The sequence below is a fragment of the Chiloscyllium plagiosum genome, unplaced genomic scaffold (genome assembly GCF_037043375.1).
Source record: "Chiloscyllium plagiosum isolate Xiang-an unplaced genomic scaffold, Cpla_swu_hap1 HiC_scaffold_27, whole genome shotgun sequence".
Lineage (NCBI taxonomy): Eukaryota > Metazoa > Chordata > Chondrichthyes > Orectolobiformes > Hemiscylliidae > Chiloscyllium > Chiloscyllium plagiosum.
The window spans coordinates 69,125,785-69,131,529 of NW_028270165.1; positions in this window are offsets into that span (position 1 = coordinate 69,125,785).

The following is a 5,745-nucleotide window of genomic DNA, read 5'->3' on the forward strand; positions in this document are numbered from 1 at the left end:
GCTGGGGAGAAGGTAGCAAAAAATGAAATAGATGAATGGGGTTGGGGTGGTGGTGATAGGTCAGAGAGGAGGGTGGGGGAAGGTAGCAAAGAGTTCAATAGGTGAATGGGGGTGGGGATGGAGGAGAGAGGGGATGAAGTCAGTCCTCACTTTTGCCTTGGAATAGGGAAAGTGAAAGACAGAAGTGGAAAGTTTGGGGTTGACCATGTGGAGATTGGAGAGGTGCTAAACAATTATTTGTCATCTGTTTCGACTCAGGAAAAGGAGAGTATTGTAGAGGAGAAGACTGAGATAAAGGCTATTCGACCAGAAAGGATTGAGGTTTTAAGGAGGAGGTGTTATGCTTTCTAGAAGGTATGAAAGTAGGTATGTTCCATTGGCTGGATAAGATTTATCCAAGAATTCTCTGGGAAGGTAGGAGGGAGATGTCGGAGCCTTTCGTCTTGATCTTTGAATCGTCACTTTCTACAGGTTTCGTACAGAGGACTGGAGGTTTGTAAATGTTGTGTCTTTGTTAAAGAAGGGCAGAAGAGATGAACCACGTAATTATAGACCACTTAGTCTTACGTCTTTTGAAGGAATGCTTTTGGAAAGATTATGAGAGGTACGATTTAGAATAATTGAGTAAGCAATCCTTTGACTGGAGGTAGTCAATGGTCTCGTCAAGGGCAAGTCATGTCTCACAAACCTCAAAGAGATTTTTTTGAAAGGTGACCAAGCATGCGGATGATCGTAGGGCAGTTGACGTGGTCGACATGGACTTCAGCACAGCCTTTGATAAGGTTCCACATGGTATGCTTCTGGGTAAAAATTCGGAGGCATGTGATTGAGGATGATTTTGCAATCTGGATTAGAACTCGCTTTCTGTGAGAAGGCAGTGAGTGATGGTTGATGGAAAATATTCAGCATGGAGACCAGTTGCTAGTGGTGTGCCACAGGACCTCGTTTGGGATTGTTGCAGTTCATATTTGTATGAATGGCTTCGACATAGGCATAGGTGGACGGGTTCGTAAGTTGGTGGAGTGGTGTACAGTGTGGAAGAATGTTGCAGCTTGCAGGGGGACTTGGATAAACTGCAGAATTGTGCTGAGAGGTTGCAAATGAAGTTCAGTGCAGACAAATGTGAGGTGATTCACTTTGGGAAGAATAACAGTAAGGCAGAATACTGGGTCAATGGAAAAATTATTGGTTGTGTGCGTGCGTTGAGGGATCTTGTTGTCCACGTATATACATCCCTGAAAGTTACCACGCAGGTTGATAGTGCTGTTAAGAAGGCATACGGTGTGTTAGGTTTTATTGGTAGAGAGATTGAGTTCTGGAGCCGTGATGTCATGCTCCAACTATACAAAACGTTCATGTGGCCTCACTTGCATCGCCCCACGACATTAAGGATGTGAAAGCATTGGAAAAGGTGCAGGGAAAATTTGCCAGGATGTTGCCTTGTCTGGCGGGAAGGTGTTATGAGGAAAGGCTGACGGGTCTGGGTCTGTTCTCTTTGGAGAGACGAAGGCGAAGAGGGGATTTAATCGAGACATACGAGATGATCAGAGGATTAGATAGGGTGGAGTGTGAGAGTCGTTTTCCTCGACGATGAGGTCAGCTTGTTCGAGGGGGGGCAACTTAGGGGTGATAGATTAAAGACAGATTTAAGAGGCAGGTTCTTTACTCTGACAGTGGTAAGGGCATGCGATGTCCTGCCTGCAAATGCTATTAACTCAGTCGCATTAGGACCATTTAATCAGCCCCTTGGTTAGCATATGGATGATGATGGGATAGTGTAGCGTGATAGGCTTAGGTTACTTCAAAGTTTGGTGCAACATCGAGGTCCGAAAGGCAGTGGGCGGTAATGTTTTATGTTCTATGTCGCACTGTAGGTAAGCAACGGAAGTATTTTTTATACAAAATGTTCCAGAAAATAATTTAAGATTCTATGTTTATTCTAGTAAATTCTACTTCCTGAATGTTCACATCGACATCACGTGAAATGCAGACTGGTTGCTGTAACGGGCTGAGATAGTCAGAATATAACGCTTTTGTTGAAGGATTCAGGTGAAACTCGTAAATATAAAGTTGTACAGAAGTATTTCTCACAGGGTAAACAATAGTACATCACAGTTTTGTTTTCCAAAGTAACAAAGTCAGCCATTTTGATAAGTTAAGGAAGTCTAGTGGCACGTGTGGAGAATGAAAATAGTCAGTTTCCCCCATCCTTCATTGTGGTTTTTTTTAGTGTTTTTTTTTAATGTCCAATATCCACAGCTTTTTTCATTATGGCGGCAAAGTCACTTGATATTTTATTTATGTCGTGCCTTAATTTTTTCGTTTACCTAAATTTATTATATTTGTTTTAGTGTGAATCAGAGAAAAGAAAGGGAGAGAAACAAAGAATAGACTTTTCCCCATCGTCAAATAGTGTCTTTGGATCTTTAACTAACCTGAGATGATCTACACAGGCAAGACTTTAGCACGTGATCGAAAAGGCTGGATTTTTAATCGTACACCATTCTTTTTGTTTTGGAATAAGTAATATTTCTGAGCTTGCGTGTGGACATTTCATCATTTAATGTGGCCGTTAATACAGAAAACAGTCTGATTTCTTAAATTTTCTACAAATTTAACGATGTCGACGGAAGAGAAGTAACTCTTTTTTTTAATGCTTTAATATAACCATTGAGAGTGATGAATGGGCATATGAACAGGTTCTTCAACTCCTCTTGGAACTTTTTCTGTGATAGCGCATAAATGAAGACGTTATTACAGGAACTAAGCAATTGAAGCATGTTCGCCGCTTCTTGAAGGATGTACACAGGATCATTGAAATCTAGGCTGTTAAAGTAGGTGATATCAGACACTCGGACGTAAAGGAAATGAACAACATAGGTAACCCACAGAAGTAGAAAGCTGAGCGAGATAGTGAAGAGCAGTATAACGGACCTTTTTCGGTTCACAATCTCTGGATCTTTGTCCGTCTTGGATCCCCGGAGCCTCAAGCGGGCTCTGCTGGCTGTTAAGATGTGCCTAATAGTTAGTGCATTGAGAAGTAGAATGAGATGGAACGGCAGAAAGGGTGTTAAAATGTGGTCAAGCCAGTCGTAAGCTTTCCAAGCAGGCAAAGTGAAATAAGTGGACTCGAGGTCACAGAACCAGGGTACTCCATCCTGGATATACAAAGGCTGACAGACAAAGTACAACGGAGCATTTTTGATGCAGCTCAAGACACAGATCACACCTATGACCAGTGAAGCAGTTTTCTCTGTGCAGTATCTGGTCTTCAGTCTCTGGCTGCAGATGGCTATGAAGCGATCAATGGTGAAGGCGACTGTCAGCCAAACTGAGCCATCCCGTGTGGCAAAACCTAACATTATGGAGATTGCACAAGCAGTGGTGGTGGACAGGATACTATCCAAAAAATAAATGCGGCTTATCCTGTTGAGGATGACAGTGGTAATGATGACAAGGAAGTCGTTGACTGCTATTGCGATAAGATAGAACGTGATACACCAGGAGAGACCGCACCGACCTCGCCTTAGAATAACAATCACCACAAAATTAGCTACGAGAAATTTAAAGAAAGATGTTGTTGAGAGAGTTGCAAAAAATCCCTATTTTTAGATTAAGTCCCTTCCAGTGTGGAAACAGGCCCTTCGACCCAACAAGTCCACACTGACCCTCCAAATAGTAATCCACCAATACTCATTTCAATACATTTAACTTTGACTGATACATGTAACACTATAGGCAATTTCGCATTGCCAATTCGCCTCATCTGCACATGTTGTGGAATGTGCAAGGAAACCAGAGCACCCAGAGGAAACTCACGCAGACAGGGGAGGAACGTGCAAACTCCACACAGACAGTTACCCGAGGCTGGAATGAAACCTGCGTCTCTGGCACTGTGAGGCAGCAGTGCTAAATTGTCCTCATCCATTGTGTCCCTGAAGTATGTGTTGACTTGTTCCTTTAACTTTCAGACTTTGATTGTTCTGATTGCATTGCGAATAATTCAGCAGACAATGCTGGACTAAACATTATTGAATGAAACTGTTTTGACAATCAATGCATGCCACCAAAGTCAATCGCAAATCCTAAAGTCAAACCCATGAGGAACAATTGAAATTCAGATCAACTGTAACATGGGCTGCCATGCGCTTGTCCATGCCAATTTCCATTGATTTGTGTCATTATTCTCGCTGACCGATAGTGGCTGTCGATCTGACAAATGCTTCCAATTTTCCACTGCGTCCACATTCTCACCATTCCAGGCTTGCAACATAGAATCATTGAGGCATGCGGTCATGTAGAAGCCTTTCAGCACATCTAGTTTGTACTGACAAAATATAATAGTACTTGCAAGTGTCCCATTATCCTGCATGAGCTCAAAATACTTGCATGGTATGGCACTTCACGTTTTCCCCCCCAAATATTTTGAGAGATATTGAATTATCCCGGCTCAACTGCTCCCTCGGAGTTCATTTCAGATCTCCAACATCAACTGAGAGAAGAAAGCATTTCCTCAAATGCTGTCGATACTTTAAGTTTACATCCCTGTGATAAAGGAGACAGGTGCTTTATTACCATCCTGTCGATTTTGCTCTTGACCTGATGGACCAGTGCCAGTACTCCATCAATGTTCTCTGCTCTCAGGAAGATAAGAATCCCAGATCATGCAGCCTCTCGACAAAGCTGAAAGGCTGCATTCCAGTCTACATTCTCGTTAACCTCCCTTGTAACACATTGAGAGCAATAGTGTTCTTTATTTTGTGTGGTCACAAGATCTGCACAATGGCAGCTGTGGTGTTGCTAAAGTTTGTGCAACTCCAACATCCCCTCTGTTATCTCATAACCTATGCCACGACTGTTAACATCTCAAGTTTTAGTTTTCTTCCAGTTCGGCCCACTTGCACAGTTCGATCAAGACTCACACCATTAAAGATGGCTATGCCATTCGCTGTCGAAGACCTGGTCAATAAAATGTCATTTCTCCAGGGCCCTATCTCGAAATTCTTTTCAGGAATAATTATACTATAACTCTTTGCTGAAACATTTGATAGCATTTACTAAAATCTGATCATTTTCTTTGGTTTCGGATATATTTTATAAACTTTAGGGGAAAAGGCCAAAAATATGGGCAGTATTAATGGAAGAACTGGGCACAGATTTACCTTGTGAAAAATAACGTGAAGATAAGCAGCCAATGTTAATTTTACAAGGGGGCACTGATTCTGACTAATTAATAAAATTACAGAACGATCTGAAAAATAAAAGGCAAACGTGGAAGACAACCCAAATCCAGATTAAACATGTGAAGCATTTCTTTCTAAATTACAACATTTTCAAATGTTCACGTGATTAATTTCAGGGAGCACATTAGGAATGTTTTTTTTTTCCCCAGTGGGAAGTCATTGTGTTTTAATCATTGCACACTTGGAAAGCTGGAACTTTAAATGCTTAGAATCACTGCATGTTCAGTCTATTTATTTCAGAATTCGCATGATGATTGATGTGAAATATTTTTTGTATCAGACACAGCAATAGTCTCTGTTTACGGACTAATTTTTGTGACACTATGGCATGCTTTTTTCTAGTTAAGGGTAAGACATTAGACTGCATTGGATTAAAATCTAAACTTGTAAAGCTTTCATTTTTTAAGCACCATCGGTGGGATAGTGTTAGACACGGAGAGAAAAGAAAGCTTGAATGGGAGGGAAAATATGGTCATAAGGTCGGGGTATATCAGAATGATTA